Below are 12,241 nucleotides of genomic sequence, written 5' to 3'. Positions count from 1 at the left end.
CTTTACTAATTGCCAAAATTCTACAGACGCAAAAGATGACACAGCCATATGTCAAATTAGTATTCTTTAGGATACCTAAAATAAAACGCCTTTGAAATATAAAAATTATGTAGCATTTTTCGGACTGAATGCGTCTGAAGAGTTTAGGTGGTGAAGTTAAAAAAAGAGTGCCTTCATTTTTGTTAATGTTAAATTATGACGAGCTGCTTTATTAAATGCGAAAAAAAGAAGAAATAATTCTGAACATAAACTTCATATTACTTCATAGAAATTATTTTTCTCTATACCTTAACGAAGATCTCCAATTTTACAAATGTAGTTATTTAAACAAACCACACAACTCCCGAAACAAACAAAAACCGAGCGCTACTTGGAGGCAAGGTCATTTCTTTTTCAAATTCATAAGCATATATTTGTACTATATAATACTTGTACAAGCATTAAGCCTCAGAAATGAAGATTTGTTTTCTTTACACACATGTTTTGTATCGTTTTGATGATAAATTTAAAACATATAAGATGTTTATCGCCTGAATTAATAGCTCTCTTTGGTGGCTGATTCGTGCCATTCGTATTTTCGCCTCGCGACCCCTCCAAGCGAAAAGTCGGGGTCGCGGGGCGAAAATATGAATGGCAAAAATCAGCCACCATAGCTCTAAGTGTAAAGGTTACACAAAGTGTTTTTTTTTTTTTTGGCTTCCATACAAGATACATTATAACTATAACTGTTCTAATTGACAAATTTCGAAGAAGTAAAAGAAGGCTCAGGTATATATTATGGTCAATGAGTATTTTTTCATATAACAAGACACATGAATAAAACAAGTTTTTTTTGGTTTTTTTAGATAAAAAATTATAACATCTTTTGGCTTAATGGGCCTTTAAATCACACAAAGTGTGTGATACATGTAATATGAAAGAGCGGCCATTTAAAGATAACCAAGGAGCATCATTCATATGCACACTTAACTTCCTAACATTGGGACAAAGTCCATCAGGAGGTATAACGAGACTTTCATCTATTAACAGAGAAAAATAATGTTTGCTAGTATGCACACACTCACAATCAAAATAGTGAAATATCTAGTAAATATGGAAAAATAAATCGAACACAGGTTTATTCTTCATTTTCGGGTTATGAAAGTTAACTTGTCTGAACCGACTTTGTAACTAAGTTATTGAACAGACGACTGCTCTTAAATCAATAGTTACTAAAGGGGCTATAACTCCACAAAGCCTGGGGAGCCGTTATGTACACATAGTACTGTGACATGTTGCCAAGTTTCATTAAGATGTCATACATATAAAACAAAATAATCAAAATAAAACACTAGAAAGAAAGTGTTATGGGAAAAAAAACTTACGATACAACAAGACATCAAGAGGGAAATTAACATGGCAGAATTTTATAGGAAGACTTAAGCGTACTCCTTTGTCATGAACAGTATTACACCAATAAATAGGTTCGATACTAACTACATAAATAACCAATGAATATCGAATGAAAACCAAAGTTTATAAGTAAAGTCGATCTTGCAAATGCAAAACAATACAAATGATGTTAGTTAATAACGACTTTCGAAAAGCTCGTGACCTTAGCTTCGTATAAATAAACACTTCAATATATATATTTTTACAATACACTTAAACTAAAGCAGCACGCCTCCAGATTCAATCTAACTTTCATGAACATTTTGAAAATGTATTTGAATGTATAATATTGTGAAATTTCCAAAAGGAAGCAATTTACATATTATCAATAGCACTTACAACCCACGTTTATTACCAAAAAAATTTGTCAAAATAAATTATGCCTCACTGCGTAAATAACGCAGTAGAAATATAATTGTAAATACAGAAAAATCAGTCAGTAACCGCACATAACATGTACAATATTACTTGAATCATGAATCATTTTACTTTTCCTAAAGTCGTAGTACATATTTCTCAAAATTGATTTTATTTATATAGTGGCATGCAGCTTTAAGGTATTAAGCGTATTAGATACATAGTTTATGTCGGGCATGAGTTCAAGCCCAACTGATGACAATTTTTTTGTACTTTTTTTTATCTTTATGCTTGGTATAATTGTGGTTTTAATCTTTATTTTATTTATTTTTTTCCCGAAAGATAATTAATAAAGAAATATTTTCAAATTTATATATACTTTTTAGATTTAAATGAGTGTAAATAGGGTAGTTTTACAACTTAAAATATTTATATTTCCAAACCGCGATGATAAACCTCCCTCAATTTTGACACAAATGTTCAGAATTGTATCTAGATAATGATATAATGACGTGCCATTGAAAAGTGACAAATATGAACCCACCCTCTTTCTGTTTTATCAAATTTGACAGATACCGGTTTCAATTTACCTCATTTTTTGCAGGATATGCTTTTCGTTTGCTTTGATTCTTTTAATTTCAAAACTATAGTAGTCTCTTAACACTTCTAAAGTTAGATTAAGAATTTATCTTTTACTGATGAAAACATATGTGTTTTTTGTATTTGTTGTTATTGTTGTTGTTGTTCTTCTTCCTCTTCTACTTCTTCATCCTCCTCCTCTTCTTCTTCTTCACTATAATAAACATTGTTTCAAAAGCCATCTAAAACTTCCCATTATTTACCTTTATCATAATCTATACACAAACACAACGTTTAATAATGTGAACTTTACATCTAATACCATAACTAAACATTTATCGGCATGTTTGCATATTATTAATAAAGAGAGTCATGCAGCCGGTTACATAACAGATAAGAAAATGTTGTCGTCTGCAAGTTAGGAAATTATTTATTGGTGTATGATCAATAGATATAACTGCCTGGTTAGATAATCTACACCGACATTTTTTTAGTTCAACGTAGCGCAACTGCTCAGTGGTGAGATTTTATTATGGCAATTTGTCCGTCGTCATCAGTCGTTGTTCGTCGTTATCAACAATTTGTTTAAGCAGCACCTAAAGCAAAAATCCGACCAACCTTCACAGTGCTTGTCATTAGTTGACCATATACACACATATAATATAATGGTTCAAGTCCATAAGCAGGTCACAATAGTTCAAACTAGACTTTAAATTAAGTCATTGAAAACTACAATGCCTAGCCTAATCTTAAATTATTCGTGGCATCAATTAATCATGCTCCTGATGCAATATTGACCCCGCCCGAGGCTTAATTATTATACATGGATATATTTTGGCGTGTTTCAGAACATTGTTGGTGATTTATACACAAAAGACATGCATGTATATAAATTATGTTCCTGCGGTCAAAATATTCCTGTCCTGAGGGTCAAATGGTTATCAAAGAGTTTTTAACATTCACATTCACAAAGTCTCTGAAACTACAATGCCAAGAGCATGTTACATCCAAAGTTGGTCCTCTACAAAATTCTATGAGTCATGCCATACAGCGCCGCTTCGGGGTTCACTTACGTTATATAGACTTGTACAAAAAAAATTAGTGTCCAGCTTTATTTTGTCATCCAATGAAAACGCTGTATTTCTTAAAAAATGCTGGGTGCTTTTTAAATTTGTCTTTTGACGTCGTATCTGTGATATGCAGGCTTATCTCAGATAAGCTACTAAAACAGGGCTACCGCTATAATAAATTACGTAAATATTTTACAAAATTTTACAATCGTAACTTTGATTTAATTTCAAAATTCAATAGTGATCTAGAAATATTTCTGCGACAAGGGATTAGCCAGCCTGATTTTTACGGGGATGTTGTTTACAAACTTCGTAAGATCTTGGGTCATTGTAATTTTTCTGTTGTGTTCACTAAAATTATTAAACGTTTTATTAAAAGGGGTTATGACCCTACTATTTTAAGACATACCGCATACTTAGTGTTCAACCCATTTACAGTTGGACACTACGCTTTCCTCTTTTGATTACATCTGACGGATCAAGTGGGAGACTCTATGATGGACAGTTCTTAAAGCCCTTTGGGACTGAATTGCCTTAATGTTTGTCTTCTGTCTTGCTTCGTCGGGCCCTTGTAGGTGATTTTCTTGTTGCTCTGTCTTCCTTTAAGACATCGAGTACTTTTGTTATGGTCATTGGGTTTACTTTTATATGTTTCTACATGATCATTTTGGTGTTTTACTTATTTAACCTTTTGTAACCATAACAACTGTTAGAATTTCACTTGGCGGGGATTCATTTTATTTACACTGTCTTGTTTATAGGAACATGGTGGGGCTAAGAGCGAGGTTTGGTGCACCATTAACCGGTTTAAACTCCCCAGCAGTATTTATGCTGCTGACCGTTCCAAGGCGGCGCCCCTCTATGTTCCTCAGATGTATGTCTATGTTATTTTATACTGTTATGGTGTCTCTTGTTATTTCTCGTCTCTACGGTAAGTATCTTTCCCTTTGCCCCTAGTTTTTATTTATTTTATTTATTCCCCCCTTTCCCCGGGTCTCATGTCCCCTTCCCCTGTGCCTTTTTTGACTTTATGGGCCTAATATTCAATCATTTATTTGTTTTCTTTTAGTTCCTTATCAGTTACTAATTATTTATTCTTATGTAGTGGTTTGCCTGCCCGTGCTCTGCCTTCTGCCCTGTCCTATTTTTGTTTGGGGTCCTCCTGGGCTCCTTGCCACTGACGCTTGTTACTGGGTCGGGTGGGGGCTGCGTTCATTGAACGCCGCCTTTCCTTGTCGATCTTGTTTATCATATTTCATAACCTCAGATCCCCTTTCAAAATTCCATTTATTTCGTTCAGCCCATTGTTTTCTCGTTTAGGGCACATGCATTTTTTTTAATTAGGAACCATACGCCGCTTCTCATGAAATGGTACTAACGTATCACAATGAAGCTTCCATGGTAAACTGCCGTAAAGGACACCAATCTCGGATTTTTCTTAAAAATTCAAAATTTTCACCGATTTTCAAAGTTTAAAATGGGTGAAACTCCCTCCTTATGCCGGTCAGGGGCCGTGGACGGTAACATGCACTTTCCAGGCGCCCATGGAACAGGGGCTCAATTTCAAACCGACCAATGCCAGCATTAAACAAATTTGGGTCGTTTTAGGCGTTTTTTTAAGGGAATCCAGTTTTTTCTCTTTTTTAAAAATCAAATACACTGTCCCTGAGCATAAAATAGCTTAGTTTTGCGAATCACCTTTGGTACCATAGTGCACAAAGAAACATAAATCAATGCTCCCTTGTCCGACCGAGATTTTCTAAGTTTATACATCACACTGGCCATAGCTTTTCGCAGAAGCGATGGTCTACCGGTGCGGCGATGGAGAATTCGTCGCAGAAGCGGTGGAAAAAACATGGCTGTCGGATAGTTTTTGCTGTGTCGGTAAGTTTATGACTTATTTTTACGTTATGTTTTTTATGTTAAACTGATAACACATAGTGGAGACTGGAGCCCACATATGTACTCTTCCAAACTTATTACACGCATGGGGTGCCAAATCATGACCAGTTATGCAAACACTTCTGTACAGTTTGACGAGGGGACGCCACTTTTGCCTAATTTTGTTTAAACACTACAAATGTACTCAAAAACTACCCATAGATACACTGGCATCGCATCGTATGTATGATAATTACACAAACAGAACCATATTCTGGAACTTTTGGAAATTGATATTACCATTTTCATAAAAGAAATTGAACAAAAAAATGATTACAAACGCAGACGGCGGTGGATTCGATTGCAACGCAGTGCGATGGGCCCGATATCATTTATGTCCTTTTTTTTTAACGTTAAAGTCACCGACACTTAGGAGTTGAGCCTCCAAACACCTAAAAATACAAATGAATATATATATTTGTTAATTCTAACACATAAAGTTGTTATATATATATCAATGAAAGTAAATATACCTTTTTTTGCATATGTACCTTATAAATATTTTTTATAACACAATCCCTGTTTTGATACTAGTTTAACATATTAAGGTTATGTTAACTACATGTATGGGTTGTTTAAAATTAATTATAATGTATACATTAATTATAAAATTATCTTGTATTCTATTTTTCTATTTTCAATCTAATGCATCATGTACTTATCAAATATGTTTTATAAAAACAATCCCTGTTTTAGATCTAGTTTTAACATATTGGGTGAATGTTAACTACATGTATGGTTTGTTTAAAATCAAATTATAAATGTATACATTAATTATAAAATTATCTTGTATTCTATTTTCTATTTTCAATCTATGCATATGTACCTTATTAAATGTTTTTATAAAACAATCCTGTTTTTAGATTCTAGTTTAACATTTCGGTGTGTATGTAAACTATGCAGTGCTTAAATGGTAATTTAACTTATAAATTGAATTAAAAATACTTAAAGTTGTATTTTCTTTACAAAACTATGCAATTCATTTAACTAATAAAATGTCTTGATAAATTAAATCCCAATTTTGGACACTAGTTCAACATTTGAAGTATATGTTAACTTGTATCGCTTAAATGATAATTATAGCTTAAACTCGTATATTGAATTTAATTTATCAAATTTAACAAATCAAAATGTTTTTGTAGTTTAACACACAAGAGTCATCATTAACTATGTATTTACACATTGATCATAACTTTATTTTGAACTTTTATTTTTACTTATGAACAGTTTGTGATAAAATTCTAATACATTGATCAGATGAGATAAGATGAGATAAGATAAGATCTGTTGATAGTGACACTAATTTTTAGCTTTATTGCTTTATCTATTTTTTTATTTTATTTATTTTTCATTTTTAATATAGCTTTATATGTTAACATTAAATTATATCACATTTTTATTTAACGTGTAAAAAGCTGTAAATAGGCTGCATGTAATATAAAAAAATTAAAGAATGCATTTTTGAAATAAAATATTACAAAATACCTGACAAAAAAGGTAGACGAAAATGTTGTTTATTGGCCTTTGAGCGAATTGCACATGCACGCGTTCAAATTATCGTATATTTTTGTTTGTAAATTGTAATTGTAATCTTTAAGTCACAATTAAAATGGCCGCTCTTTCGTTTTCGTTGCTTTTCACGGTCTGACGTTCTCCTTTGGTTGGACAGTTTGGTGGTTTTTGTTGTCCAACTTTGTGTCATCTATTATAACGTTTGCTACAATTGTTTTCTCTATATGAAAGCGTATTTGAAGTTTCTGGTTAATCTTTTTGATTATATCATAATCTATTCTTAGACAATAAAGACGTCTGGCTCTGCCAGACATTATCAATCAAATTTCTATGTTTATATTTTTAACTCTACTGAGATGACACAAATTAACAAGGAGGAACATGTACCGTGGTAAAAGTAAAACATAAATATATTTCCAAACTTTTCATGAAAATAAACATGAATATTGAGGCGTGCTGCTTTAAAATCCAAATGATTGTACATTTATTTATTCCAGCACATATGCTTATCATATATTTCAATAAAACTTACATATATGCTGTTTTGAAAAAAAGTAAATATTTATACGTCAAAAATATACACAAGATAAAAAAATGTGTTAAAAAATTCGCACATCCTTCAAATCACCTTGCAGACAGACAGACAGACAGACAGACAGATACCTTTATTGATCATCAGGTTACATGTGTTACATATAACAACATGATGTGAAAATACAAACATACATATTTTACAAAACTGGTGGAAAACAGGGTATTTGATAAACATGTGGATTGAGTCAACATTATTATAAGTTAAATAATCTCATAATTATATAGTTATTACAATTGTTTTCACTGTCGGAGCCCGATCCGCTAAACGTAACGTAATTGGGTTGATTAGATAACAACCCATCTTTTGATGCTGGGTTGTGATGTTTGATGTTGATTCTATTTCCAATATTTTCACATTATCCTTTTGTCAACAGGCGACACGAGTCATCTATTAAATATATATTACTGGTACTTATTATATATTTTCATCATATTTTTCTTTTTCAACAATATCAAACTTCACCTTCAATATACAAACAAACTATGTGAAAAAATTTAAACTATTGCCGTTTTATTTATTTATAAAATATTTCAACAAATTCAAGCGTGGCACTCAGCTCTGTCGTATTTAAATGCGGTGCGCTATGAATGTGAGAACCCGCATTATCCCAAATGACTCCGATTATAGCAAGGCTGGTTCAAAGCGCATCTATATACAGCATATCTGAGAGTCGTTTTGTTTTCAAAAAAGCGTATATTTACTACCATTGATATATATAACAACTATATGTGTTAGGATTAACAAATATATATTTCATTTGTATTTTTAGGCGTTTGGAGCTAAACTCCTTTAACGTTAAAAAAGACATAAATGATATCGGACCCACCGCACTGCGTTGGAATCGAATCCACCGCCGCCTGCGTTGTAATCATTTTTTGTCAATTCTTTTATGAAAATGGTAATATCAATTTCCAAAAGTTCCAAAATATGGTTCTGTTGTGTAATTATCATACATACGATGCGATGCCAGTGTATCTAGGGGTAGTTTCGAGTACATTTGTAGTGTTATAAACAATATTAGGCAAAAGTGGCGTCCCCTCGTCAAACTGTACAGAAGTGTTTGCATAACTGGTCATGATTTGCACCCCATGCGTGTAATAAGTTGGAAGAGTACATATGTGGGCTCCAGTCTCACTAGGTGTTATCAGTTAAACATAAAAACATAACGTAAAAATAAGTCATAAACTTACCGATACCAGCAAAAAACTATCCGACAGCCATTTTTTTCCACCGCTTCTGCGACGAATTCTCCATCGCCACACCGGTAGACCCACCGCTTCTGCGAAAGCTATGGCCAGTGTGTACATGTATATACCGTAATATAGATCTATATAGACTTTGATAGGAAAGATATTTTCGTCTTCATGTTTGAAACTGCCATTTAATATACTTATTACTATATATATAGCTCTAGTAATAGAATTGCCTTCAATTGGTTTCAAGTGATTTTCAGTTTCACGTGACCGAAGCCGAAAACTCATAATCATAAAAAAAAGGGATTTAACTCAATACAGGATTGGAGCAGTACCTCTAGACGCTTGCAGAAATCATGATCACAAAATAGACAAATATCGTTTTTTTCGCCGATTTTTACATTTTTCCTGTATTATCTTACTTAACTCGGTGTGAAAAGATGAATTAGACCTGTTAAAGTTCATTCCGTTGGGTAAAAAGACAGGATTTTAGCATTTTATCATTCAGTATAAATTCGGTATTTAGTGTGCTGCTCCAATCCTGTTTTTAGTCTCACTCATAAAAAAGTGTACAAACTGAAACAATGACGTCACATTTTACGTCATCAAAATAGAGAAAAACAGAATCCCTAAAGAAAGTCCAACACAACAAAATTGAAAATATTGCAGGCTCGGTTTGATTGAGTCTGTTCATTGATGATACTTGAAAGTGTATTAAAGACACGTCATAGACGGGCTAGAAAGTGGAAATATGTCCTGAAATGAATAATGCCATAGGGATGAAGCCCTCTGAACAAATTTTCATTTTGTAGGCCGATCATCATTTCCGGTATTAATCTCTTAATCATGTGCATTGGTATTCGGAATATAACATTTATTTAAGTTATATAAGTCATGCTGTTGGAGTTAGAAATGGTCACTTTAGGGCCAATTAATTTGCATATATCAATGATGGACCGATCATTAACAAATGAACATTTCTAGCAGCCGATGTCAGGTGAGCGATTTAGGCATTCGGAACTGCCTCGGCTACCTCGGAAACAATACGGATTGAAAGTAGTTCAACCGCGTGATTTACAGATGTAAATAGAAACAGAGATAATGTAAAACGAATTTAAATATTGACATCTAATGTCTGTTCCGGTACTCTTATGCTTGAAAATATGTCTGACAACAATTTGTAATTTAAAAATGCCCACTGATGTTCAATTTTAAACAAATCCGACTAAATGTCAACACTTTGGCAACAGGTTGGATTTTTGTACTTTCGTATTAGTGAATACATAAATAATGTATTGTTTGCTTTTGTACCTATGAATTCAGTAATTTTAGGTGGACTTTTACTACATGAATTGGAAATAAACTTGTCAACAACTCTCAGCATTAAATTACTATTTGTTTACATGTTTAGTTTCTTAGCGTAGGTTAGACCGGAATACCGCATTCGTTCTTTGTATTCATACTATTGTGTTCGAGGTCCTTATCCGAAGACTGACGGAAAGGGCCGAGTAGTTGCGATTGCGATTTAGGACACCAAACATTTGTAATCAATGATCCAGAAGGACCACAAAAATAAAAAGACGTGGGGGAGGGGATTACAGGATTTCCCACTCGTGCACAGATAAAATATAGATTTTTTCTAAATCTGTCAAAAATATTTAAAAAACTGTCCCACTCTTTTTTTTTTTTATAAATTTACGTTTCAGGTTAATTTTATACCGTTACAGGTTAATTTTTATACCGATGTATATCACGGTGCATATATCCATATCGGTACCCTCTATGCGAAATCTGCTCAAACGGTACCCTCTTTGCACATGCACAGGTCATTCTCTGCTAAAAACAAACCAGCGATGGATAACAATCCAGTAAAATTTCAATGTTATAAGGAAAGGAGGTATGACACGTGGAAAAGATGTATACCACGGAACACTAGAATGTTTTATTTATGTGCTGATTTGTCATGTGCCTGTTTTTCATGTACTGCAACTTCACAATAAGCTACAAAAAATCGACATGTCTTGCCTCGCCCATCACCTCGACATATTTTTCGGGCTGAAATGAACATGTGGCTTGATTATATATGCATCATACATAATTAGTATGTTCATTTACATATCATCTTCGGACAAATGGCAGTATATTGTCAAAAATAATTGTAAAATTTATAAAAACACCCTACTTTCGGTTTTGCAGCGGCACGGGCTACCTCTCTTCATTTGAATTTTTATATCACAGGTAATTCTCATTTTTTAACTCATAGGTACCGTCAAGGCACAACATATGCTTTTATTTGCGTTAATCGTTAGGTATGTAATATTTCTTACTTTTATGTTAACACATGCCATTTAGTGTATGTATACATGTATACATCTTACCAGATATTGAGTACCAATTGTCCATCTCATCAAAAATGTTTTCCGAAAATAAATGTTTCAATATCAAGCAAATGAAAACTCGCATCAGCCATATGCTGTACTGAAATGCAAGGGTACAACCGGTACACGGGTCTTCGCGCCCAAAGTGACGTAAATTATGCATATTTATAAGGTCAAATTCAAATGCACCATTCAGGATTTGTAGTGACGTGATCAAGTGAATATTAATGAGGCCAAATAAAGTTTGACACTAAATATGTTAGTATTCATCCGTAGCTGTTCTACAGAAATTAGAAACATTCTCCGGTCGCTACCGCTCCCATCGAAGTTTCTAATTCCTGTAGAACAGCACGGATGAACACTAACATATACTTGTATTTCAACTTTTCAGAAATATATGCGCATACTCCTTTAAACGATTTCAGTCATGTCTTACAAATTACGTGACTTTTTTTGAATATACGGCAAACCTGATTCAACTTTGAGCTCGTTCGTATGGCTCCTCCCTGATTCTGTCCATCATTTCTTAGCTCAGCCCTGTGGGTGTCAAGAATACTGTTATATGGGCTTCTGTTCGTCATCTCATGTAAACTTATATCAGTGTTTCAGCCAATTAAATACTTGGTTTGCCAAACCCATCACATCTAGGACATCGGCTTGTTTTTCTTTTCATGCAGCGGATTGCAAGTGGTTCAAGGCCATAGCAAAGCCTTAAGGAAGTCTTGTTCTGGTTACAAACAATCTGTTTACAATCATTCTGGAACAGAAAGGAGGAAAATGATGTCACCTGAAGGATAATTAATGTTATTTAACATTTTAAAGGGAGATTGTGTGACTTAAACATTTTTTTTTTAAAAATCCTAGTCTGGGGGAAATCCCCAAATTGGGGTAAAGGGGTTTAATGGGGGGAAAAAAGGTTGGTTTGAAAAAAAGTAAAAATTTTCTTTGTTAAAAGTCACCCCGTTTTTCTTTAAACCCTAAATAATTTTAATTTAAATTAAAGTTTTATAAAAAATAAAAAAAATTTTAACAAAACCCCCTTTAAAATTAAGAAAATTTTGGCCCATGAGTGTCCCTTCTTTTACTGTTTCCCCTTTTAAAAAATGGAATTTAAAGTTTAAACTTTAAGAATGTTTTTCAAACTGTGAAAAAAATCAAAATTGTACAAAAAATCGATGTATTTAT

The 12,241-nt window shown here is 33.2% G+C and overlaps 1 long non-coding RNA gene across 1 annotated transcript; it reads right to left on the bottom strand.

The window, feature by feature from the left end:
• Positions 1–8,979: 8,979 nt before the first annotated feature.
• LOC132721724 (uncharacterized) lies at positions 8,980–11,897 on the bottom strand. The gene is made up of 2 exons (XR_009624505.1): positions 11,527–11,897; positions 8,980–10,733 (listed from the first exon to the last, which is right to left on the bottom strand). It is a non-coding gene; the product is annotated as an uncharacterized LOC132721724 (long non-coding RNA).
• Between the last annotated feature and the right edge of the window lie 344 nt (positions 11,898–12,241).

The sequence above is a fragment of the Ruditapes philippinarum genome, unplaced genomic scaffold (assembly GCF_026571515.1).
Source record: "Ruditapes philippinarum isolate M1 unplaced genomic scaffold, ASM2657151v2 ctg2703_1_1_1_1, whole genome shotgun sequence".
NCBI classification, from domain to species: domain Eukaryota; kingdom Metazoa; phylum Mollusca; class Bivalvia; order Venerida; family Veneridae; genus Ruditapes; species Ruditapes philippinarum.
This window is presented reverse-complemented; position numbering and strand designations above follow the sequence as displayed.